Source organism: Falco rusticolus, chromosome 2 (assembly GCF_015220075.1).
Source record: "Falco rusticolus isolate bFalRus1 chromosome 2, bFalRus1.pri, whole genome shotgun sequence".
NCBI classification, from domain to species: Eukaryota; Metazoa; Chordata; class Aves; order Falconiformes; family Falconidae; genus Falco; species Falco rusticolus.
This window is the reverse complement of record NC_051188.1, coordinates 37,493,828-37,521,825: the sequence shown is the minus strand read 5'-3', so window position 1 is coordinate 37,521,825 and position 27,998 is coordinate 37,493,828. Positions and strand designations below refer to the sequence as shown.

The 27,998-nt window shown below is 38.5% G+C and overlaps 1 long non-coding RNA gene across 1 annotated transcript; it reads right to left on the bottom strand.

The window, feature by feature from the left end:
• Positions 1-386: 386 nt before the first annotated feature.
• LOC119143377 lies at positions 387-27,959 on the bottom strand. The gene is made up of 3 exons (XR_005102686.1): positions 27,911-27,959; positions 1,332-1,413; positions 387-1,157 (listed from the first exon to the last, which is right to left on the bottom strand). It is a non-coding gene; the product is annotated as an uncharacterized LOC119143377 (long non-coding RNA).
• Between the last annotated feature and the right edge of the window lie 39 nt (positions 27,960-27,998).

The following is a 27,998-nucleotide window of genomic DNA, read 5'->3' as shown; positions in this document are numbered from 1 at the left end:
AATGTAGAATTCCAAATGGGGCCCATTTTCCAACAGCCACTATACAGCTGTAGCTTCTACTACTACCTTCTAAATTGATACAGTGCCTTTATTGGAAAAAAAACAACTACAGTGATCAGAGTGATTTTTAGCAAGTGGCAAAGGATATCTACAAAACCAACTGTGTTGAAATGTCATCAGGTGCAACTGGGGAATGCAGGAATGTGACATATTTATTCCTGTAATCTCAGAAGTGTTTAAATGTAAATACAAAGTGTGTGTGTACAAGCTTATATGTTTTTATATATATATATATTTATTTATATATATAAGTATGAAAAAAAAAATCACAAACTTTGCCTCCAAGCTGGTTTTATTCAGAAAAGTATTGAACAAATCTTAAGGATAGGACCTGCAGCAATGCCTTAGTATGCATTCAGGGTTTTTTCTGTTGTCACTCACAAGGGGATTATTACTTCTTTGAATGTATCAGCCCTGTCACTCCCAAGGGTCCAGCTAAAGATTGCTGTGAACCTGCTTCCCAACAGAGGGACTTGGTTTTGCATTTGGTAATGTGTCCCATTCTAAATTAATGCAGAATTTCTGTATACAAATTTAAAATTAAGCTTTTGTCTCACTAAGTGGCACAGGTAAAGTAGACTGAAATCTGAATTAACAGATTTATATTTCTCTCCTCTCCACAGATAAAAATCTCACTAATAATTGCACTCCCTTAACTGATTCATTTCTCTTAGGTACAACTAGCTTATCATTTGATCTGTATTCTCTCTTCCATTAAACTGCAAACAATTTAAATATACGGCTTGATCAAGGTCTTTTCAATTGCTCATCTTACAAATAGAGGTAATCCAAAATGAATGAGACCTAGAATAAATTTCTGCTATTAGTCATATATAATTACAGCCAGACAAATGCTACTTTTTTCTAAGACTGCATTCTGGATCTGTGCTAGCAACACAGGTTAATATAGCATTCAATTTCTGCTTTTGCTTTGTTTCAATTTGACTTCAGTTACAATTCTGTGGTATATAACAGCAACTGACCTAACCACTTCTATATTCAAAGAAACTACTATCAGATACATCATTTTAATAGTCTGGACTTGGAGGAAGGTCAAGGCATTAAAGCTTCTGCAGAAATCACTAAATGATTTTAGCCTGGGTGAGAGAAAACAAACAAAGAAACCTCAGTTGTACAGAGAAACATGTTTTTAAAATACATCTTCAGAAAAGGTAAGAGGTTTCCTTCTGGTCATTTCCTGAACAACCCTCTCCTGACTTTCCCTTCATTGAGTTATTCTCCTTGGCTTTTCAAACCCTTCTTCAACCTACCCGCATCTTCAATTTTGAAGTAAGTCTGATGTCTCTAATACCAGACAGCTCTGGATTTTCTTTCTTTTAGCACCAGCACTGCCTAAAGTGGAAAAAAGGAGAAAACAGAAAGAAAAAGCAAAGGAAATTGAACTTACATTTGGAGGGAAGTTGTCATCATGAGAACTGATGGCAGCTAGGTTCAGTATTAGGTTTCTACCACTTCCGTGACTTATGCATGGGCTGCTAAATGACTAAAGGCCAAACAGCAGGACGTACGAGTAAGTACTGAGCAGCACTGTTGTACCAGTTATGGGTCCAAATTAGCAAAGCTCAGCTAACAGCTGATTCACTTGTGTCAGTAATAAGCAGAGTCACTGAAAAGCCTGGGGGAAATTCTCTAAAATCCACTTTATAATCCAAAACATGAGATATAATTCCTGACAGTAGCAGCATGCACAGCCAGCAATCAACTGGCACTAACTGCAAGGAATCGCACATGTGCAACCCCTTGCAAACAGCAAATAAAGGCACATTCCTCAGCGATATCCACCAACGATAACTGTCATTAATATTTACTGCCTAAGTTAATAACAAAATCATGTTAACTATTAGGAAAAGTCCATTTCCACTTCTATGTTTTCAGTGTACCTCAGCTTAAATATCTTAACTGCACGCAGTATTGAAACCCATCAGATTCTAGTGCATCTTCTGAGACTTGGTTAATCAAAATCTTTTTTTGTATAAAAATTCAGTAAACTGGAAAGTAGCTGTTCAGGAAAATAAAACATTTGGTATATGCTGCTTCCTAAATCATGGAGAGGAGGAAGAGGGGAGGAAAAGGCATTAACAGTCTTGACTGCTGGGGCAGTCACATTTAGGGCTGTGAGCAATCAGGGGCTGATTCTGTTCACAGTGATGTTTTAAGGTCTACAGAAGTAGAAGAATGAAGCCATCAGAGCAGTAACTTTTCAAAACTAAGACATGAGACTTGTGGGGTGAATTCAGTCTTCACTCTGCACTGTGGCAAATCAAGTACTGTTATCTCACCAGCCCCCAATATATTGTCCCTTTTCCATGAGAGGGGATTTCCTCCAAAGCCATCTGTATCAGCTGTTTCTGTCTGCTGATCTCTTCATTTTCACTGGAAACACTTTCTCTTCTCAACAGATAGAGGTTTCCTTCCTCTCAGTTCCTTTCTTTTTGAACATTTTCATTAGAAGAATGAGAAATAACTGGTACGCAAATACCGTAGCTGATCCTACTTTCACTCTTGACATGCAGAAACAGATACAGTTTGAAAGAACAAATTAGTTTGTACAGTTTTCCTTATTGCATATTAAAAAAAATGGACAGCAAATATAACAATTTAACAAACACATTAAGACTGACATACCATTACTTACTAAACTAAAACTGTGGTATTACAACCACCAAATTAAAAATATCGTTGCAAATAAAATCAGCAAGTTGATGGTGGTTTGATCTAGATTATCAGATTAATCCAACTAGGAGTCAAACCCAGTTATAAGGCTGAGACAAGAAAAAACTAATTTTTCCTAGTCCTGTGTTGTGAAAAAAATAGTTGTATCTCAGTTTAATCCAACTATTTTGTTTCCATTTTTTCCATAGAAGTAGGGATTTTCTGACAGTGATTCAACTGTTGTGACTGCTTTCACAGAGTTATGTGTAGACTGGATATTCTCAAGGAAGTACAGAGACCAAATAGGCTTCCTTAGCTACAGTTTCACTGCTGTTTTGCCTTCTTCTTAAATGTCATAAGTGTTCTAGTAGCTATTCCTTTGCTATTCTTATTACCTTCCCTATTGCACATAACATAAAAAGTAAGCAACAGAAATAAAACAAAATTTACTGCAACAGGTTGCTACACACAACAGTTGCTCCAGCAAAGCACTTCTGTAACTTTAGTAGCACTTGCTAACATGAAAGACCAATTTGGGAACTCATTTTAAGGTTTCAGAAAGTATTATCAGAGCTGTTTTTTCACAAGCACATAAACGCATTCTTTGCGCTTTCACGCACCGGCAGAACAAGAAAGCAGTATTCCTTAACATGAAACAGGAAAAAAAGTAATAGAAGGATACACATTGCATTTCTTGGTCTTGAGATCTTTGTTTTATGCAGGTGCTGCATAGAATAGCTGATACAGTAGCTTGCTTAAATTTTTTGAAACCCACATGCATCTAATAGAAAGCAGCAGTTTTGTCTACCTGGCAGAGCCAGGCCAGCCGGTTCTCACCTACACTTGCAAAGGGTGCAGTACCCAAGAGGAGAGAGGGACACTTCTTTTATCTGTTTTAGTTAAGGGCTACATATCCATCTTATGTCTTTGATCACCTCTAGAAGTGATTGTCTTATATGCAGTCTTTGATAAAATTGCTGGGCTTCTTAAATATCTGATTAAGTATCTCAACCTTCATACTGGGTTGTATGCTCTACATACAGTTGTTTCGCAGTTGAGAGGCTGTAGAGCTGAGATCACTTTGGGGTCATAAGCTACACAGGAACCACCCTTGGAAAAATTCCCTCTTACATCTGCTAGTGAGGTAAGCTTCAAAAATGTTACGGATAACTTCTCCAATAACTGGGGTCTAACTAGCCAAACTAATGTCAATCCCCCAAAACACAACAAGCAGGAAATACAGTGTGGACATACTGAAGAAGCAGCACAAGAGTCAACCAGTGTTTGGCATGAGATGGAGCTGAGAACAAAACAGATCCAGTCTCCTCACTGTGCTCTCTAGCACCCTCTGATCAATGGTTTCTGGCACACAGCCCCAGATCTGAGCTGACTCTCTGCTCCCAAAGTGCTGCTGAGGAAGTTAATAAACCTCCCGAAATTCACAGCCCTGGGAGGAATAATGTGAAGCGGTGAGGGTAGCTCTGTGGCGTTCAGCGGGGTGCTGGGACCGAGCCAGAGCAAATGAGCCCAGCTGATTCTGCTGAGGGACAGTTAATTGCCTCTGAAACATGCACACCAGGACTCGCTGTTCACTGTAAGGAGCAGGCTCAGGCTTGTAGGAGTCATTAATTGATCAATCAGCCGTGGAGCTGTTGCTAAAACGGCTTTTGACTTACTAGTGCTGACCCTGGCAGCACGGCGGTTGTGCTCATGCGGCGCTGTGCCTGGGCCTGTAGGCTCTGCGGGTCTGACCCAGACCTGCACAGAGCCAGCTGCCGTGCCCCCCTCCCCCTGCCAGGGCAACCCACCAGCTGCACACTCCCCCACAATAACCGAGGGTTAAACATACCGGCTGCACGCAAACCCCAGGCAGAAGAGGTGGCATAAGTCTTTCTACCTTCTCTTAACAAAAAAACTGTATTTGAATAATTCTTTAAAAATTACTAACGACCTTGTGAACTCCCTACACTCACACTGATTCATCTTTTTACCAGCAGATGCCAGGTCATATATCTTTGCATGAGGGAAATATGTTACAAGATCTTATCAAGGGGCATTTCCATGATCTGCTCAGTAATTTGTTATCTAAGCAGAAATTGCTTCTACAGCTTCTTACACTAAATTTTATTTAACATCAGATAATTCCACTTAAATGTAAGGTATTTCTTTAACAGACAGCTTTTCCCCCATTCCTCATGGACTCTTTAGCACTTGCATTTACTGCAACTGCTGGTAGCAAATTTAATAGAACTGCTGGCAGCAGTTTTTCAACAGAAAATACTTGCCTGCAAGAAACCTCTTCCTCATCTCCTTTCTGTTTTTTTCTTATTTAGGAGGACAGGAATTTAGTAGCTTCCTCCATGCTTTGCAGTTCTTTCTCTAGACCACCTGCTGGAGTTTGTTACAGCTCCGCCATTACACGTATGACATTTATTTCTGCAGAATCTTCCTTAAAAACTGTGTCTATGGTTCTATTAGATGGAAGTAATTCCATATTTGCAGTCTCACTGACATGAAATTCGATTAATTTTGTATTATGATCAGAAACATGGAATAGATTTGATTTTGCAGGAAGTTGACATTTCAGCCAAGAGAGATGTCTGTTATACTGATTTATCTGATTAGGGCAAAATACTGTGAAACATTTTTCCATTATGGTACTTATCTGCAAGACAGAGATTTCTTATTTATGTATCAGCAGAGGGAAAGCGCTTTGACCTAGGGATTAAGAAACTGGATTGTCCCCTCTTCACATTGCTATATGTCTGTGTACCTCAGAAAGCTTACTGTGTAGCAAATGCTCAGACTTTTCATTAGAAATTTGGCAATTAACACCCCCAAATTCATCATAAAGTGGCACTGCATACTAACTCTTTGCTAACGTTTTGGCAGAGCTGGACAAAATCCCTCTCTCTTTTATGGCAGACTGGAGCTTCACCTGCTCTGGCAGAGTCCTGATGGAATGAACACAGCAAACAGGAATTCGGATATTTGCTAGGAGGGCTGAAAAGAATTCAAACTCTGCTGATGGCCTATGAAAATTAACCCTGTGGTCATATAATAGTCATGACCCCCTCCAGTTTTCTTTTAGAATATGTGTTGTTTAATTTGTATGCCTCTTGGTATAGGACTTCTAATTAAGCAAGTATAATCTGTCAATGATGGCATCACATGCTAAGCGTATTTTTTGATCTCATTTATAAAATATTTCACTTCTATCACTTTAATAGCATTTCACACTTTATTGATAAGTCTTATGACATAGTGGCAATATTGGAAGTTGAGAAACTTATATAGTGTATTGGTATTTGAATAACAAAGCAAACATTGTGAATCTCTGCCTGCCTTTTATGCCACCTTCCATTCAAGGATTATTTTCTTTTGTTACAACACTTCCATGAGTTTCCATGGGATTACACAAGTATTGCAGAAAAACATGGTCTTTCATTATTTTCCATTTTGGTCTGGGCAATTTGGTCAGTTGGGGTCAGCTGTTCCAGCTGTGTCCCCTCCCAGCCTCTTGCCCACCCTCAGCCTACTGGCCTTTGGAGGAATGGGGAGAAGGTAAGAGATAAGAGACAGCCTTGGTGATGTGGGAGCACTGCTCAGCAATAGGCAGTGCACTGGCAAGTTATCAAAACTAGTTTATCCCCAGATGTGAAGCACAGTGCCATACAGGCCGCTATCAAGACAGTTAACTCCATCCCAGCCAGACCTGATACAGTGAGCTTCTTACCGGCTTCTGTATATGTGAAATCTCCTATGGTACTTCCCAAAAGATCTGATGTTTCCTTCCTTCTGCTACAAGTTTCCTAAGGCTGGCAAGCATTCAATGTCTGCATCTGTGTTTTCTTACTCACTATGCCACTAGGTATATATTACTTCACTTTCAAAAGAATGGCTTATATTTATTATAAGCAATTTAATATAAAGACAAAGATTTATTTTTTTTCCTCAAGCCAGACTGTTTGCAAAGATCATGAAAGGATACTTTGGATCTACAGCTCTTCATGCATTTTAGGAATTCAGTTTTTACAATCACCTGTCAAAGATAACCGTAAAAGCTATAACCTATTAAAAAAGAAAACTTAAGAGACAAATTTCTTTGATATGGCAAATAGTTCTTGGCAGTGAAAGAAAGAAGCTGTGATGTGAGCAGTTCTCTTATTTTGCTTGTTATAATAAATGTCATCCTACAGATGGAATCCAAGCAGTAATTCCAAAAATATTAAATTATCTACTTTAAAAAATGAGTCAAGTGAGTCCTCCCTTTTTAAAGACTGTGAAAAATAAATTATCTTTTTTTCAAACTTGCCAGTAGAGAAGGGGATAAGCAGGAAGTACAACTGATCTCATCTAAAGTCTTACAGTCAAGAACATTTATTACAGGGTAAGGCAGAAAATGAGAGATGCTTATAAATGAAATCCAACTGTCTCTGCAGATGCATTTCACTGAAATACTATTCAAATTGAAATTTTAAAACCTGAGTTTGGAAAGCATAAGCCATGCTAAAATAAATCTAAGCTGATATATTCATTTGTAACAAAACGAATGTGACACATCATGGCTATGACGATATGTAATTTCACCCTGAGAATTCGGTTTTCAGGGGTGATTTAATTTTCTTTAAAACATTATTGAAAACTACAAGACAGATTAGAATAAATATCCTTGCCTCATATGGATATTAATTTTGACAATGTTCACCCTACAACTGAAATCAATAGGCAAATCCACTATTTGCTAAGTCATCTCTGGTGGAAGGTGTTGATACATAATTATTTAAATGCTCAGTAGGATTATCACTGTAATGTTTAAAGACTGAGCAGGAGATAGGATAAAAGCTAGGAAAGTCAGATGATTTATACCTGCTTCATTATATATTTTTTCTGGCATTAATACAATCCACAAGAAGGACGCTAACTCAACCTAATGCTTTCTGTAAAGTTTGTACATAAGGTATAAGACATGGTAAAGCTAAACTGCAGTGAGAGGTGTGTCCATGGTATGGAGCTGTTTGATAAACGCTGTTGCAGTATCTGTCTTAGACAGTCCCCAAACTGTGCCTATTAAAGTCAGTGTAAATTTCTTACTGCATCTATAAGCAATGGAGAAGGCCTAGATTCTTTACACCTACTTTTACAATCTGCTTGATACTCTCAGATACAGTACTGTCCTCCCTACAATTGTGTGTGTTTATGCAAATGCACACAGACACACATGCAATTAAGACCTAGATGTGGGATTGAATTTTGTGCCTTCACACTCAGATATCTACCAGAATGAGATACTGTGCACCTTTCAAATGACCGGAATGTATAGTCTTCATTAACTAAGCTTCATTAAAATCACAGCTCCAATATTTTCCTTCAGCAAAGCATTTAATCCTGTGCCAACTTTAAGCATGTAGGTAGTCCTGTTGAGCTGACGGTGCTCCTCACATGCTGAACTTAAACATATACTTAATTGCTTGATTTGGGGCCAGAATCCTGAGAACCCAGTGGTAGGGAGCTGTGGGTGGGTGAATGCACTCTGCTAAGCCAGACACTGCTCAGGTTGTAATGGCTTAATTCAAAACTCCTTCTTTCCAACAGGCCGAAACTTTGAAGAAGCCAAAAGTTTGTGCGGTTGTTTGAAAGGATCATCATGGCTCAAAACTGGAGACAACAGGGGGAGCGAGGTAGCAGTATGGACTGGATATAAACCAGAAAAAAATAGGATCAGAAAGAACAAGAAGATTATGAGATACAGCAAAATGTCAAAACTAATAAGAGGAGATTTCAGCTACCCAGACACAAAGGCACAGGGACACAATGAGAGAAATAAATCAAGCAAGTCATGTACTATATTCTCAATGTATTAAAAGGTGGCAAGACGAAAGTTCTGACTTTCAACAGTGCAGCTGTTAGGAGACAGAGGTGGAGGACTCACTAATGACCATAATCCAGCTGGATTCATTACTGCAGACTGAACCTGCAAGAGGAATAAGAAACCCCCGAGGACTTTGAATGTAGAAGAATGGGGAAGTGCTGGAGAGGATCCAGTGGGTTAAGTGTCTAATGGGGGGAGTGGGAGGAGGGAAGGACACAGAGGAAATGGAAACTGTTCAGAAAGCAATTACTGCATATCCAAGGGTGATGTGTATTATCCAACAATATGTACACTAGGAGGAGAAAAAGAGCATAGCAAATAAACACAGAATTGAAAAAGATATTGAGAGATAAATAAAAAAGATACATAAGAAGCGTAAAATTTCAGGTGCAGAGGAAGAACAGAAAATATATACAATTAATTTAAGATAAAAGAAAGCAAAGGTACAAAAAGTGCAAGCAGATAATGAAATGAAGATAGAAGTAGACTAATATCAGAGTATATGCCTAGCATATGAAAGAAAAACTGCAAAGAAAGCAGCAAGTTTTCAGGGTGAAACCAAGGCAGCATGATAGTATGAGCTAGTTCAAGCCTCAATCCTCATGGCTCATTTTAATATTACTGAAAGGGTTAAAACAATCAAGAAATTGGCAACACTTGCTTTTAGACAAAGTTTTCTCCATTTACAACATACCAGGAAAGGGACAATCCTGATATCCCCATCTCGCAGCCCAGCTGACATCAAGACAAGTAAATTCACAGCATTATCCCAGACCTTCCCCCACAACCTTTCACCTTTCCCACAGTGCCCCAGTGAACAAAAAGTAACTGCATATCATCCTTAGCAGTACCTATATATCATCCTTAGCAGACACTGCACAGTGCTTATAGTTGCGTCTTCCATTGCCATTCCACCTCCACCTTGCACAAGCCAGAAATTGAAAAATATAGGAAGCACTGGGTTTGAAGAGTTCTAAACAGGATACATTCACACTTTCAGGCCAGTTCCACTATTACAATCATCATTAAGATGGGAAATGTACTTTGGGTGTAATTATGTTTGTTATGGATTTGAAGTCATTGCATCGTTGCCATTGAAATTATATTTCCACTGGGTTTGCTTCTTTACTATGGGTGACATTTTAGTGCCTTACTTCCATCGTAAGTCCTATCAACTTACAATTGTAAGCAGGGTAAAAGTTGTCCTATCAACTTACAGTCTTCAATACTTCTAAAAGTTGGCTTCTACGCGTGACCTCTCAAGCAGCTTGGCAGAAATCCTGCAATGAAGATGACTCTAGAGGCTTGTTCTTGTCCTGTGCTGCCATCACCATAGCTAAGCAGAATTACTTAAATGATTTTTAATTCTTCAGCTTTCAGATGCCTTTTATACTGTCCAGGAGGCAACTTAGGCTACATCTATGTGAATATGTAAGTTATCCTGGGAACATTTTTTCACCCTGAAACCTGGTGCAAAAGGGCCCACCTCCACAATGTTAAACTCTTCATCCCTCAAAACCAGGACAGCTGCATGCAAACTCTCTATTGAAAATGGTCCCATAGGTTCTGAACTGTGCCTGGGAAATTTTGGAGAGACAGTTAGTTTGCCTGGGCCAAAAACATTCCCAGAAGCATCCTGAAAAATATAAATATCTACAGTTAAGCTGCCATGCCAGGCAGCGTTCCTCAATATTACTTAAGACTGTTGACATGGGCCTTTGTGAAGAACTTCGTTCTAAAGACACTTCTCCTTCTGTCGCTCTACTAACTGAGGAAATCTATGGACACTTTTCTCCCCAAGTCAGTCTTTGGCCTCTTCTCCACCCCCCAGCTAACAGTCTAAGCTCATACTACCAAAATAAGGCAAAGCAGGATGGTTCAGGTCAAAGGACTTGTAATTTCTTGGAAGTATTATAGTTTACAGCATTAGGATCTACAGTCTTTCACATCTACTTGGTAGAGTCTCATAGGACTGTATTAACCTACTTCCTAGGCTTTTGAGCTGCCCAAAGTGATGTTCCTAGAGCCAACCCTTCCTACGTAAACATGTTTTCTCTGTGGCAACATATTTCTGCCCCAAAACTACAATTGTAATTTAAAAGCAATTGGAAAAAGCATCAAAAAAATAGACAAATATCCCACAAAATCACCCCACCCCTATATTAACAAGTGAAGTCAACAACAGAAAATCTTTGGCGAAGAGCAGAAGGCTATGTCTCCTAATTTCCTCCTATATTTGAACCACAGCAATAAACTGGATAGGACAGTGTTGTTACTTTAATGACTTCTGTTTAGATGTTTCATTTTGTTAAGCAGATTTTCTCCAAGATTTTTCATTCAAGATTCTGTACTGGTTTGGAAAGCAAAATACAACATAGCCAAAGCCAGCAACGTTAAATGACAGGTGGCAATCGGAGCAAGGTTGTATAATTTGCAAAACTGTTCCAGTAAATCAAATGTTGCATTTGGAAATAATAGATAGGAGGGCAGATACTTGCTTATCACCATTCATAGTGGAAGTACAACTGCAGCTCCAGTTCTGTTTGAGATGGTGCAGCACACAGTGGGATACAGACAGAAAAGTAATAGTCAGAGATGCCGCTTCAAGCCACAAGAGAAATCATGGACTGATTTAACAGACACAAAAAGCCCTTGATATTCATGAGTTTCAGTAAATGCTGATAAAAAACTTCTGATGTTTAACCCTTTGTAACTGAGGGTTGGTTTTGTTCTTGCTGCAGTATATGTGCACACTCTTTTGTGGAACAAAGCTAGTGAAAACATCCACTGGGGAAAAAGATGAGAACCATATACACCAGGTTTTGTAATGTACCACTTCTGTACAGTGTAGTGCAATTAATTCCCTCATGACAGATTCTGAAATGAGGAAATATGTAAAATATGTATAAAATATTTGGACGTATTTTATTATCTCTGTGACAACAGAATTCTTGTGCTCAAGCATCTCCAAGTTCACCCTGTTCATTCAGAAAAATAATGTTTGTCTCATTAGAGTTTTCTTTAAGACAAAACAAAACCTGAAAGCAATCCAGATCTCTTATTTTAAAATTGCAATGTTGAGAAGAAATCCAAACTTGTACTTCATTGATGGTTATACTAAATTACTTTGTTCATTTGCTTACATATAAAACATGTTCACTGCAGTTCAACACATGAGAAATCTAATGTACAGAGAGGCTGTTGCCTTTTATACTACTTTAACGTGAAAAAAAATATATGTAATAGTATAACACAAATCTATTGATCTCAATCACAACAAAATACATTTGACTAAAGATATCTCTGTTCATTGAATTGTGAGGCTATAAACCAATGTGTGTATGTACAGTCCTTTATAATTCCAGTCAGTAGCACACATACTGTATAGAAATGGGTCTTCATTTTTACTTGCTGTTCTTTAAAGTTCTACATCTGTAAGAATCCTCAGTAACAGAAGTAAAGCACTTAAAGCACTCTGGACTCCTCTGCACCTTCAAGCAATAAATAAGTAAGACCCCAGCCCTGAAAGTTAGGCTAAAACCTTGCTCTTGCAAGGAGACCTTCTGATTTCAGTAGTGTTTCACATAGATCAAGTTTAAAGATAAAGGTTTAAATCACTAATTGCAATAATTTGCCCATTTTATTTGCATAACTCTTTTTGCTACAAAGTACACTGAATTTCACGACATGGAAAACTAGGACATTTGGAATAAACTTTTTATTTGATTTTTTTTTTTAAACAGTTGAACATATATTTTATTTCTTCAAAAGAAAAGCATTTGAAAAAAAATACTTTGTTAAAACTGTAAGTATAAAAAATATATTTTTCCTGAAAGTTTTTTGGGTGAACTAAATTATACTGGACATATATAAATAAAAAAAAAAGCAAAGAAGAACGTGAAAATATATTACTAGTGTAATTCATCAAAAACAGTTGACACTTCAATCTAATCCAGAAATGAAAACACAGAACTTTATAGAGTTATAGGAAGTAAGCAATTTAAACATACCATGGCACAAGGTCATCTAACAATAAAGCCAGGAAGATGTTCTCTTTTTATTCACTCTCCTTCACTCCTTTAATCCTTCTGAATCTATCAAGTACAGATTAATATAAATCTTTTTAACAGCCAGAGGTGATCTTCAAATCAGATAATTAATAGTAGTGGTCCAAGAGTTGTATAACAGGTCCATCTTTCCATTTTAATATAAAATGAAAGGGCATTGTATGTAACTAAGCTGTCACTCTGGGAAAGGTTTCTTTTTATATAATAGAGTAATACATGTCTTAACTAATTAGCTTATTATTTTAAAATGTAATTTTTGGTAAAACTCACTGAGATAGTTCATCTTCCTCAAAAGGTTGCTGATGTGGAAAAAACCAATTTTCAGAATACACTCACCGCTGCTCATTCAAAACACTCACTTGCCAAATCATTCCAAAAGTAGTCAAAGCTAAATCTATGAGGCAGAGGAAATACACTCAATTTGTTTTGGAAGTAAACCTCCAAGGCCATTTCATAAGCAAAAATCATATTCATGTCATACAGATACTGTGGTTAAGTTTAGGATTCCAATTAGGCCTGTAGAGCTTTCAATACTCTGGAAAAAATTACTTCACTAATCTGTATGTAAATACTTCAGTAAAACCACTGAACAGTGATCAAGTTCAGTATTAACATCAGAAATTACAGATGGCACCTGAAAACATACTGTCTAGAAGAATGATCTGAGTTCAAGCAGATGAATAATCTTTGATTTCAGCAGCCTATAAGCACCAAGGAAACAACTGCAGTGTTGTATCCATTAAATCTTAGTGTTATATATAAGAAAAATGCTGAATATTGAAATACAGCTAGTGGTCTGGCGACAGCAGGGTAGGTGGTAGACAGTCTGCTGAAAATGGCAGCTTGAAGAAACTCATGTTAGGACTATCAGACCTATGCTGTACAGTTCAAATTGGCAATTAAGATACTACCTGTGGTTGCACTTCCATTACAAACTGTTAAACAAGGAAAAAACCCCACCTAAATAATGCCTCTATTTCTAATGATATGGTTGTCTTACTGAAAGCATGTTTAGGTAGATGCAACAGCACATTTGCTTGCACCAGTGGGCAGAATTAGCAAAATACCCTGTTGAAGTCCTATCAAGAGACAAAAGTAGTTGTATTGGAGGAAGGCACAACCATCCCCACTCTTTCCAATGTGTTTTGTAGCTCCAGAACATATGAACTGTCACTTCTTTACACCACTGCCTACCTCCCTGTAGACCAGCATTGTTCTGCCTCTGGACTCGGCTTTCACACAGCAGCATAGAGACAAGTCAGCTGAAATGGGCAAGTCCATGGTAAGAGCTCATGACTCTTCCTGTTCTTGCTTCTCTTCCTTGGCTTCACTGTCTTATATTGAGCCTTATGGATGTGCAACACAGATTTAGACAGTATAACTTTTAGACACACTCGCTCAATTGGCATGTAAGTTAGGTATGAGACATATGGGGCAGGATTCAGGGCCACACCATAGATACATAAATACAGGTGACTGACTACCTAGGCACTAGATACATAAGGTCTCACCTAGGTCAACAAAGGTTAATTTGGTGCCCACACATAGCTGCTCAGTTTCATTTTAGATGGGTGCCCTAAGGTCTCAAAGACATCATCCAAAGGTTAGCAGATGTAGTACAGAACTTACAGGAGATCCTCAATTGCAAATGGTATTAGGAATAGCAAATGGTATTGGAGCAGTACCCTACAGTGTCTCAAATGACACTGTATGCCTATGTGTAAGCAAATGAATCAATCAGTGCAGTCAGTGATGGGTGATCTATTTAATTTATCCTTTGGCAGGCACCTGAGCTCGCCAACTTCCCTTCTACCTTCCCCTACTGCAAAATAATTAGAATATATTTTTGATGCTGTCTTATGTGCAGCTAACATGGAAATATTACTCCCTCTTCCACTCTCTGATTTCCAGCAGATGAACATTTTTTAAAGCCTCTTCATCTTAAAATGAGGATCATTCTGGTAATGGGTTCATAGTAATGTCACATTTCCCTGCCACTCATAAACCTTGTCACTGTACAACCTATGACCTAAACTGTACTCCAGAAATAGTGTAATCACAAAAAGAAATGGCTCATCCATCCACAGTTCATGATTGTTGGACCTTGTTGGACCATGCGCAGCATAAAGAGCAGGAAGCACCTGAGTTCAGTAAGCGTACTGCCCAATAAGGCGATTTTCACATAGGGACCTAGAAGAAAAAGGAGGATGCTCCACTGTTCATGCAAGCTAATTCTAAAATGGTTTTAAATTGCAAAGTACTAAGAACCTGGGGCATTCTCCTCAAGAGCCGAGCTGCCACGTCTCTCACTGCTGTGTCAGAGTGGAGGTAGGGACGCAGGGAAGAGCTTTGGGCAGCTCTGCCATTTGGATGGTCACAAGAGACCTCAACATGCAGTAGACGCCAGAGGACAGGACATATCTCTGCAGCAAAGATTAAGAACAAAAAATTAATAAACAAAAGTGAGTAGTGGAAAAAAGTATTTCCTGTCACTTTTCATAGCTTAAATTAATGAATAAGATATTTCTCTAACTGCTGTTGTGCCTAGGCATTACATATCTGGTAATTTTTGGTATGACCTATGAAAGAGCTGAGCAGGAGGAAGAGAATGTCATCATAACCTTCTGACCCATTTCAAAAAAAGGGTTATTCTGTATGCTGTCAGTTATGTGGGATTTAGTGTGAAGATAAGCTGGGAGCGAAGTAGGAAAATGGATACTGCAAACAGCAAAGCCAGAGGGAAAACTGTAATATAAAAGCCAACAAACCTGTGCATGGACATGAAGGTCCCTTAATGTGCAAAAAGCAAATCTAAACCTGATGCCAAAGTCTAGTGCCATCAAGTGTCAGTTATCATGGTAATTAAGCAAACCCGATGAAAGTGGAAACGAGCAGGAACCAATCTACCTTACTTAAATACTAACAGTATAGACAATCCCATTTGGAAGAGGACCAATCAGCTGCAATCTCTTCTCTGTTTTCTCCCATCACCCATGTGGCAAAGGAAACGTAACAAAACATAGCTCAGAAGGTAAAACAATTTGCACCCACAGATATGAGATAGGAAGACCTGTATAGTCACCCTGTGATGTGGGAGAAGAGGTCTCTGTCATCCCGTAATTTATATCTGATAAACAGAGACAGGAGAGATGGCAGCCAGGAAGCACACAAAATATATTTACCACGAAGTACAAATTCTATTTGCCATTATATTGTAACTGCCTTCAGCTGACTTCAGTCTTCTCCAACTGGAATTCACCCAAACAATACAGTACAAAGTATTTTATAAATGTCATCTAGAACTGGAAATTGTGGCACCTATCCATGGCCAGTATGCAAGGCATGTGTGATGGGGATGACCATTTGTCTTCATGAAAACCATTTGACCTCAATATGTTACAACAGGTTATGAAACTGCAGGTTTTTAATACTTTACATAATTGCCCAGATTTCCCTGTGATTCCAGATCTTCATTTTGAACTCACTATTTCATAAAAGCACAAAGGGAATTTAGCTTGTCAAGTGGCTGGTAAAGCTGAAAATTAAATATCATAAGAAAATATGTCTGGGGTAGACCTTTCTGACCCAAACTTCTCTTTTGCCAGCAGAACAATTTGTCTTACCAGTCACTGTATGGGCTTCATCAATTGTACAGCTGATGTTTTTTCTGGAATTGCATCAAACAACCCAGCACATCGATCAGGACGTTTTTAAATCTCTGTACTTTGACGCTAAATCTACAAGTTCCCTTTTCATGTGCACTCAACAAATAGACCTTGATAAACTCATAACATACCAAACCAATGTAATGGATTTTATCTTAAAGGACCTAGAATAATTAAATGTGACTGACTTGTTTCTGAAAGGTTTCTGAAAGGTTTCCTTCAGCTCTGCCTCAAGGATGTGACATATTTGCTGGTTTTTCTCAGTTTTTGATTTCTTTTGCTTTGTCTGGGAAAGCAATGCTGTTATATATCACACAAAGTAAGGAGTGATGAGTGACAAAATCCAGCAGAGAGAAAGAATTCAAATAAAAGCGTTTCGTATCTTAATCTATACAGGATTTTGCCAATAATGTAAACATTTAAAGACTTGGGAGATACCATTAACCAGGATTTGTCTTCCTAAAAGACTAGAAATTGTCTTTCCTTCTAAAAGCAGGAGAAATTAACAAAAAACCTCATTATCATTAGTAATGGAAATACAGGGTAAATTAATGCAATTACTTTACTGAAGAAAAATTGTGAAAGTCGAAGTCTGGAAGTGAAAGACACAAAATTCATGCTTGTCATGGTTTAACCCCAGCCAGCGACCAAGCACCACGCAGCTGCTCACTCACTCTCCCCTCACCCAGAGGGATGGGGAGGACAATTGGAAAGGAATGTAAAACTCAGGGGTTGAGAGAAGAATAATTTGATAGGTAAAGCAAAAGCCGTGCATGCAAGCAAAGCAAAACAAGGAATTCATTCACCACTTCCCATGGGCAGGCAGGTGCTCAGCCATCCCCAGGAAAGCCGGGCTGCAGCACGCTTAACGGTTACTTGGGAAGACAGATGCCATGATGCCAGATGTCCCCCCCTGCTTCTTCTTCCCCCAGTTTACATACTTAGCATGACACCATATGGTATGAAATATCCCTCTCACTAGTTCAGGTCAGCTGTCCTGGCTGTGTCCCCTCCCAGTTTCCCGTGCCCCTCCAGCCCTCTCGCTGGCAGGGCCCAGGAAACTGTAAAGTCCTTGACTGAGTATAAACATGACCCAGCAACAACCAAACCCACCAGTGTGCTGTCAGCATTGATCTCACATCAGAGCCAAAACACAGCACTGCACCAGCTACAGCTACTAACAAGAAAACTACCTCTATCCCAGCTGAAACCAGGACAATACTGTTGTCCATTTTCCCTTTTTACATTTGTTTAATTTCACCTTATGGGTCTGCATAATTATGTGGTTTCTGCCATCACTGTATCCAACAACCTCCTAAATACTCTCAATAGTGACCAGGACAAGAGGCAATGGGCATGAGGTGAAACACATGGGCATGAGGTGAAATTCCATCTGAACACAAGACAATACTTCTTTTACTGTGACGTGATCAAACACTGGCACAGGTGGCCCAGGGAGGTTGTAAGGTCTCTGTCTGTGGAGATATTTACACTGTGACTGACACGGACCTGGGCAGACTGCTGTACCTGACCCTGCTCTGAGCTGGGAGTTGAACTAGATAATCTCCAGAGGTCCCTTCCTATCCAAATGATTCTGTGACTCTGAATCAGTCGAGATCTTCGTGTTACAGACTGCAATACAGGAGAACTGACACTGAGTTAAAATAAAAGTTCTACAAACATAGGCAAAAGTTTATCTGAAATTCTATATTGTGTATTTTTTATATATATACAGGAAATTGTAACAGATATAAACAGAAATGTAACTTTTGTGGGTAGAGGTCTATGAGAGATAAAACCAGCTAAAATTGTGGTGAGAACACTTTTCCTATGTAGGTATCAATTTTTTGCCAGATATCCTAAATCCTGTTTTAAAATCAGCTATTATCAAATAGAAGCAATTTATCTCTTTTGTAAAGTTAGGCAAATAATCCGTTCAGAATTAACATGCAGCTTCTATCCCCAAGAATATTTTGTAGGAAATTATTTTAAAATAAGATTCAAATCTTTATAATTAAGAAGGGCAAATACATTAGTAAGGATAAAGGGATACATTTCTCATCTCCAAGTTATGCAAATTACTCTGTGATTTTTTTTCATTTACTTCAGAAACAGCAGAACAATGGATTTTTTTTCACACGCATGACAATCCTTCTCGTTTATGTGCTTGACACATAGCAATTGAATATTTATTCTTACATGCCCAGCTAATGGCATCGAGACTCTAAGTGCATATCTTTTATTTAAGTACAGTCACCCTTTTAAAACCACAATGTTTGTAAATATTTTGCTTTACAAATAGCCTTTACACAGCTCTCAGATTTCAGCCTATTATCATTCAAATAATTTGCTAGGTACATAATTACAGGTGATTAAGGGGACAGCTTTGCCACAAACAAAATTTCCTGCTTCCTTTTTGCCTTTGCTTTTTTTGACCACATGCCAAATACTGGACTAGCCAAATACCAAATAGGTTTGAACCCTGCTGTTAACAGATACATCAAATAGTTTTTATGCCTAGAAGAGAGCTATACAAATTCAGTTTGTTGTTGCCTCTCTTCCTTTTCACTGAGCTAACATAACAAGGAAGAACCACTTGATAATACAAGATCGGGCTAATCATCATTACTGCACAGTGTGTATACAGCACACTGAGGCTCTCCCTGTGCTCCGTTGAGGGATTAGACAGAGTATGCCCAGATAACACAGTGCAGCAGCGTAGGGAGATGCCTTAGCTAGCTCAGAACAGGATGAGGGCAAGTAACTTGCTAATGCAGCTTCACTGCTTTAAATAAGCAGCTCCTCTATAGACAGGGGAGCTCTACACACTCCCTGGTTTTCCAGAATATGTTCCTGCACCTGTCATACCACCTACCTGATGGTTCTCACGCTGAGAGGCACATCTGGGAAAATGCTTCACAGGCTAAGAGATAGGGAAGAGGAGTTTTGCCAGGGAGCTGTGGGTGGCAGAGCAAGGATTAGAATCTGTAGTGCTGTGGCCAGAGGAATGCAACGGCAGTTGGGAGGGCTAAGTAGTGCAAGCAGATGATACAGAAGAAATGTGTGGGTGCTAGGCATCCATTTAGCCTTTCTGAAGAATCCTTAGACGTAAAACTGTCACTGTGATGAACGATGGTCTACTGCTTTTTCTTTTTGTGCTCTCTCCCTACCTTCAACTACTGTCGTCTCAGCACCACGCTATTCCCCATCCTTGTTGTTTGTCTCTTGGGTGCCCTCACTGTGCTGCTTTTACAGGCTCCCCAATAACATGTCTTCCTCAGATGTACTCTTTATTTCCAAAAAAAAGGGAGCGCATTTCCTGTTCTGGTATTTCTACTTACCAAAACCCCACACCAATAAGCTCACATTCATTTCTGCATATGATGTCCAAAATTCATTTGGCTTTAGTAACTCTCCATTTTACATACCCAAAACCACACCTATATATTGGAGCAGCTGCCTAATTTGCACTACTATAGGGAAACATGATAGCTTTTCAAATGTAACTGATCTTATGTAATGATAGAAATATCGGAAAGGTTGATCCAGGGAGGACTCCCATAGACTGCATTTTCTCAGCAATATCACTTTCCTGGAGTCAGAAACCTTCATTACAGTCATGGCTAACAGGCAATATTTCTTCACACTGAAGGAGTACACTGTTCTGTTTCTTAAGGTATAGAGCACAAGGGATGGTGGAAAGACGGATGGTGGAAAGACAGAAAGAGTCCCAAGTAAATGAGTATTTTCTACTCTTTGTCACAAAGCTTTGGAAAAACTAAAAACAGATATTGAAAAAAAAGGTCTCACACAAGAAACAACTTGCTCTTAGTAATTTGTTGCCCTTTGGTTTAAATCTCAGATAGTAAATGAAGAAATTTTCAGGTATTTGTACAGAAAAATGAAGGCAAGTTTGAAAGAAAGACACTCTTAATGATACTTTTGTTAATGCTGCTGGTATTAGTGCCAGTGTCCCAAGCTTCAGGATAGACTAGCAAACTCAGTAGGTCAAGGCATGTACTTTATGTACACACTAAGACTGCATAGTTCAACTGATGACAAGGGCACCTACTCCTTTGTGAAGCAGACTGAATGCAGCTTGTTACAGAAAACACATATGATTGTCTTAAAGGGAGACATTTTCCTTTGTCACACACTCAGTTCACCTGAAAGCCACTCAAGGTGGAAACTGTGACCATTCTGCATATGGCTATAGATGAGATCACAAGGCCCCAGTTCTGTAAAAAGTTCACATAAATAAAAGTAATGATGTGAATAGGCCCACTTAAATATAAACATATTTTTCATGTGCAAAACTCCTTACTTTATAAGTAAATAAATACTTGATCTACAAATAATGTGACTAATGATGAGAAGCATTTGACAAAGATCTGAAAGCTCAGCTTTCCTTTTTTTTTCTCCAGAGGTTTTAGAACAGAGGAGTTACTTAAAGTGAATCACTCTAGTCAGCAGTTTCCAGTAATATCATGAAAACCATACTTTAAAGCATAACCACTACCTAGATTGCCATATTCGTCAAACCTTGGCTAACTAGCTGACAGAACTTACAAAAGCTACTGGGATTTCTTGTTAGCTTACTTTTCAGCTCCCTTTTGCAGATCTGTTTGGGTCCATGCAGCTAACAAATTTCAAAATGTAAGCAGAGCTGCTGAATAACTTGTGAAACCAGAAGCTCTTCTATGTGCCTGAGAGAGAAAGGATTCTCAATTGCTGAACGAGAGTTTACATGAGACACAGAAACCACAGCACCACTTGCAGAACATAAACCTACATGTAATATCCTACCGTAAAGCTACATGTAATATCCTCTGCAAACTTACCTAACACTTAAATCCAGAAGTCAGCAAATGAAAATATCAAGTGCAAGAAAGGTAAAACTCATTGTACATGATGAAATATTCCAAATTATATTTATTTATATATATGTGTGTAAATACTGAGATATTTTGAGATAAATTATTTCACAAAAATATACTTAAAAAATTAAGTAAATTTGAAAATACACCATTTCAGTTTTTAATCTTTTTTTTTTCCCAGAAGACCTCTAACTTAGAGGAAGTTTGCAGCTAAGCAAGCCTCAGAGTGTAAAAGAAAGACAGAAAAAAGAAATCTATGACTGTGCAGACATATTGGGTCCACGTACTACCTCATACAGATTGGTGACTGCAGAAGAAATCACCTCCATGCAAGAGTGGCTTTTAGCCTGGGGAAGAGGATCGATTGCCACCAGAACATTACAACCTTCCATAAAATCTTTGAGGCTTATTCCCTTGCTGCACAAAGAGCAGAGAGTACATGTGTCAGAACCAAGACCCACATCAAAACAGGATGTGCCATATACACTAAGACCAGATATACATACTGGAAAAGGAAATATGTTGACCTGGCATAGCAGCCCTCATTTGCCTGTCCTTTTTCCAGTCGCATGAATACAGAGGACTAGAGTGACTGCTGCCTCCATAATGAATCTATCTTCACTCTTTTTTCAGAAAGTGTCAATAAAAAAAGGTTAACCTGATACTAATCAAGTAGTGGGCTAGTACTGTATTCAAAGCATGAGCTCTCCCTATTTTGTTTCACAGAAGCTAATCAGAGAACACTGACTGGTAACTATTTTTGTTTAATTCTGAGTGCATAAAGCAAAGTAGCAAAGGTGAAGATATTTATGTCCTTCAAGACTTTGGTTTTTGTGGACTTTACTCATCTTCTCCAAATCGCCATTGATCTCATGTCATCATCTCAAAAACTCAATAGGACATTACTACCTAGAACAAATAGCAATTGCACCTAAATACAATTAATCTTGTGAGTGTCTTAAAATGCCTTGGAAATAATGGCTAGGCTGATCATTAAAAAGGAAGCTGGATCATCAGAATTGTAATGGCATCATTAATTAGCATCAATATCTGGTATTAATTCTTAATAATAAAAGCAATCATACTGCTTTTAAGTGGATAATAATTTTGTCAATAGTCAAGTAACAGATGTTAACCAAGGGGCATATCCTGGCACATTTTTACTTGAAATACTTTCTTTCTGAAGTCTGCATTTGTGATATTGCTGATTGTTTAAAAAAATACATTCAACTCACTATTACGCTTATTACATGCTATTTATTCACTGCATAATTATGGAGAGTAACAAGGAGGTAACATTTTACAGACAAGAGCTACTTAATGCCTGTGGTGCTATGGCAAGAGAAGTATTGCAGGTCTCTCACTCAGAGGAAATAGTTATGTCTAGTCAGCCAGTGACAGAACTAGAGACCACGTATAATTCTGTGTTGTAGGTGTGGCGGGTTAGCTGCGGCTAACAGCCAGACGCCCACCCAGCTGCTCACTCAAACCTCTTCTCAGTTGGACAGGGGAGAATATAGGATGAAAAAACTCGTGGGTTGAGATGAGAACAGGGAGATGGCTCACCAATTACTGTCACAAGCAAAACAGAGTCAATTTGAAGAAAATTAATTTAATTTATTGACAATTAAAATAGAGTAGGGTGGTGAGAAACAAAACCAAAACCTAAAAATACCTGCCCCCCACCCAACCCTGCCTTTTTCCCAGACTTCACATGACTCCTTCATTTGCAGTTCCTCTATCTCTCCACCCATGAGTGGTGTGGGAGGATGGGGGAATGGGGGGCTGGGGTCAGTCCGTAACAGCTCCTCTTTGCCGCTTCTTCCTCCTCACACTTCACACTCTTCCCATGCCCCACCATGGCCTCCTCCAGGGGCTGCAGAGGAATTTCTGCTCCTGCCCCTGCAGCACCTCCTCCCCCTCCTTCCTCTCTCACTTTGGTGTGTGCAGGGCTGTTTCTCTCATATTTTTCCCTCAATCCTCACTGCCCGTGCAGTGCTTGGCCCTTCTTAAAATATGTTTTCCCTGAGGTGGCACCCCGGTGAGCCCAGCCGTGCCCTGCGGTGGGTGGGCCAGAGCCAGCTGGAACCGGCTGTGCCCGGCCCGGGGCAGCCCCAGCCGCCTCACAGGCTGCCAGCGCCTCACTAGGGACACCCAGTACAGGATAACACCAGCATATGTGATGGGCATCTCTGCTCAAGGGGAAAGGAGAGAATCAGTCTCCCAGCTCCCATTCCCTGGTACGATCCATGGTATCTAATTGTACAGATGTGAGAAAAACAGAAGAGAGATTGAAAACACAAAGCCTGTCCCAGCTAGATTCAGATCCTGCTCCTCAAAATACCCTTCTCAGAGGGTCATCCTAGTTCCACCTCTTTTTCCTTGAGCACCAGAACCTTAGGGAGGGTTGAATTTATCTTCCCGTTTCAAAACGTGTAGACTGGACCAGTCCTATCCTGTGAAGAGCAGCATCACCTCTAATGCTTTTCAGCAGGTGAGGATGCTGCTGCCTTCACTGAGAGCTATGGTGTAGACCTATACTTTTCCCCATGTGTATACTTTCTTCTAGTGCAATGCTTTGCCAGGGCTGGTGCTAGCTTGTCTGCTACCATGCTTATTGCAGAAGAAAATAAAGATTTAGAAAATTTTTCCCAGTTGTTATGAAGTTCTGGTGGAGATGGACCCTAGTACCCCAAAGGTAAGAGCTCCCTCTGATGGAGACCACTGTATCACATTCTCCTACTGAATCTGCTGTACCTGGGACTACAGGAAACAGGTATTCAATCTGTGTGGCTCAAGTTCTTCTTCAGGTTTCCCTCCTTCAAGTAATTCTCCGCATTTAGAATTTCCCCACCCCCTTCTGCCCCTCACCTGACACCTAATGCTCACCAACTATTCTACAAGTGAACTGCTGTAATTAATTTTACAGAAAGAAAAACTGCAGAAAAAGTTCAGAATTAGGAGATTTGCGACAACTGGCTATGCTTATTACCTATGGAAATATAAATGCCCAAAGAAGATAAAATTCTCATCATAATAATTGAAAAATGTGAGAGAAGATCAATTTACAATTCCAGTAGTTATTAACTAAACAATGCAAGTGAGGGAATAAAAATTCACATGAAATAATTAGAGATACTAAGTATTCTTGAAAATCTCAAAATACATTTTAAGAGTGAAAAGTTCATGCTTCCCCATAAAATATTATTATGAAAAAATGATTTCAATATTAAAATCCTATCAGTGCAATGCATATGTCATTTTTTGTTGCTGTAATATAGCTTTTTACAGTGATCAATTCCCAATTATTAGCCTGAAAAGCATCTCAACAGACAGAAATAGAGATGAATACCTCATTGCTATACAGCCAACATTATGTACTTTCATCATTTTTTCCTTTTTCTTCTGAAGGAGGAAATTAAACCTCTGCTTATAAGATTTAGTGGTCCTTCAAAAAACAAAGCCATTAGAATGAGTGGCACATGATCAGAAAAAGCGTATTCTGAGTGTCTGAGCAGTTAATAAGCTGTTGGACTTTGAGATATTAAAACAATAAATTTAAAATACAAATTCATGAACAAGAAAAGTTGTAAAGTGTGTAGGCAAGTGCTCTATAGGATTCCATTTATTTGCTTCATGACAGTGAGTCCCTGTATATTATAGTTCAAATCAAAATCCATAATGGAGACAGAGAGAAAGAAGGTGGGGGAGCAGGACACTGCTTTAGAGGACAGGCTGTAAGAGGGCACAGATAAAGTAAGGAAAAAGAATAAAATGGAATTAAGGTGTCAGACTTCACCTTGGTCATTTTGCTTGTATGTCTCCCCTCAGCCTAGCAATTTGCATTTAGCTGTTGGGTTAAGGATTAATCTCTGAAGTACATATAACATCCACCAGTTACTTTTATTGCTTATTCTTCTATGTAAAAAGCATACATACAGAGCAGGATTAGTCAATCATGTTGATGTTGCTTGCATTATAAAAATCAGATACCTGATTGCATTTTCCTAATTCATTATTATCACACAGAGTCACTGATGATCATGGTATCATACTGGGGAAGGCAGTATAGAAAAATATTATACAAAAATATTCCTGAAGAAAATGTCATCAAAAGCTTTTTTAAAAGAAAAAAAAAAAAAGGCATGGATGGATATGAGCAGTTCGTTGCTTTAAAACTTTGAAACTAATGAAACAATGTTTGTCAACCAAATCAGTGGGGTTCTAAAATACAAGCTGTTCAACAATTTTCAAAAATATGTAGACTTCACAATAGAAGAAATAAATCTTTGGAGGAATTAAGGAATGATAATGAGCTGAATTTGCAAGTGTTACCCAGAAGATACCCCTAGATGAGATGAGAGCATGAGAAAAAACACAAAAGGTGCTTGTTTGAAAACTTTAAAAGTAAGCAGTGAATATAGGTTTCACTGAAGATTAGAAGGAAACTCTGAGGGAGGATAATCAAGGTGATAGAAAAGATGCAATAACAAGTTAAATATCTTTCCTGAAAAAAAATGTCAATTTCAAACTCTTTCTCTTTTTTGCAGGTACTCTTAACACCAGAACTCCTCCCAGCAATAGTAAGGGGAATGAGGCTCTAAGATTGGTAGTGACCATGTGAAATTACTGCTTCTTTAAAATGTGGGCTAGGGGGAAGGTTAATTAATTGGTGAAAACCAAACCTCAGTAATGAAGATCACAGTACTCAATTGCATAACATTGCCTCAGAAAAGGGCTTCAAATTTTCTTCTTCATCTATGGGAATACAATTGCAGATTATATACAGTTATTACTCTCTAATAAATAAAGCATCAAACAAAACACAATGAAAAATAAATGGATCAATTGCTGTGTGAGGTCAAAAAACCTGCTTTACCCTTTGACTTTAATAGTATTGCACTGGGTGCAAATTAGGATTCGTATTTGAATAATTCTGTACCAGACAGTCAATTTGTATGATGAAAATAGAACTTGCCTACTCAATACTCTATTTACAATTGCAAATGAAGGATAAGATTGATAAATCATCCAATTTCTGCCAACTTTACACAAATAAGTTACCTATAGGCCAGAATTAATTTGTTGCAATGACATTGCAAGGTCAGGAGTTCTAAGAAAGTATTGTGCTAACCCCTCCACAAAGGGATGATGGCAGTCATCTATTTGTCCTCTGGGTTTTAGAACTGATGTCTTTAGCAAGTTTTTTTGACATGAAAAGGTGATGGCAGGCCAGAGGAGGAGCTTCTGAACCAGCAGTTTTACAGTGACCTGCATACTGAATGGAGAAGAGCAGTAGTTGTATTCCCAGTATTACTGCTGGTTCAAAGACTGTGAAAATGGAATTTAGTTAACAAATCTGGATCCCCACATAATCTCACACGTCAGGTTCTTGTGGGGAATAGGTGAATATAAAATTCCTATCTGCATTATTCACATGTAATTTTAACATACACTTTTCACCTAGGAAGTCTGGTCCAATGAATCACTTGTCTTATCTAGACTCTTCTACCTTAAAGGTTTTATGAAGAAATACGAAAAAATACAAAATCTCTCTGCATGAAGAGGAAAAACAAAACTAAATAAAAAGTTAAAGAAGAGAGAAGTTTTTCTTTAGATACTGCCAAGTATCAAATTAGTTTCTGTTCATTTGAAGACTCATTTTGTATTAACTTTTCTTCTGACATTACAGGAAACAGAACTTGCCTGAGGCTTCATCCTTTAAAGACTATTTCTAAGATGTTTTGCCTGTAATTGTTAGTTGTCATGAGGTTGCCTTGCTCTTGGATCACAGTTTGTGAAGAGAGAAATCTGAACAAACATATTATTTTTAAAACCATGATGATACAAGATAGCAAAATGTCATTCATGTTCCACTTCTGCATAGTGATCTTTTCTCTGCATACATGAGATATATAAATAATGATATGCTTAAAGGGAAAAATATGTATTTGAAAGAAAAAAAAATCCCTGTTCGAAGTTTAAAATGCAAAACAAACCTTATTTACCCAAAACAGAAATCCATATCAATCCCTATGATTTCCTTGCCTCCAGGCTGTGATGGAAAAATGAAGCAGTTAAAAGAAAAATAGGAAGTTTTTTTAAGCCTGCTTGGAGCACTGAGACTGAAGGACAGTAGAGTGGTAAGACTTACCAATTAATCCTGATTCTGTTCCTTACTGGACACACTGACAAGTCAGTGAGGATCTGTACACACGGCTCTTAACTGAATTTATGACCAAGTAATGAAATTGTTGACCCTGAACACAGCTTCTAAATACTGCTGAGGAGCAACTGTTTGTTAGTAACCATAAATAGTAATTTTAGAAAACCATATTTCATGCTGTGAAAAAAACCCCAAAACCCTAAGTATGAGACTTACTTTGCACCTGTCACAACTTTAAAGTTAGAAGGAAGCAATACTGAAGTAAGTGTTCAGGTTCCTTCTATAGTCAATGTAGAGAAGTGTGGGCTTCAAAACACCCCTAAAGGGAAATTTCAGGCACCTTATTTTGGGGTCTAAAACTAAGTGCTTAGGAGCATTTCATGACTTACGTGTGGATTACATTATTATTGAAGGTAGCACCTTGTAACTCATTTTGCATAGTCTGAGAGATGCAAGAAGAGGAAGGCTGCCTTTCTTTCACTTTTTCAGCGGAGGACATCCCAAGGCAATCTGACTCAGACACAACTTACCATCCTTCTAGGAACATTTTCTCCAGAAACACATACTCTGGTCAGCACCTGTGAAACTGTATGAAAGAATATTAATACAAATATAACC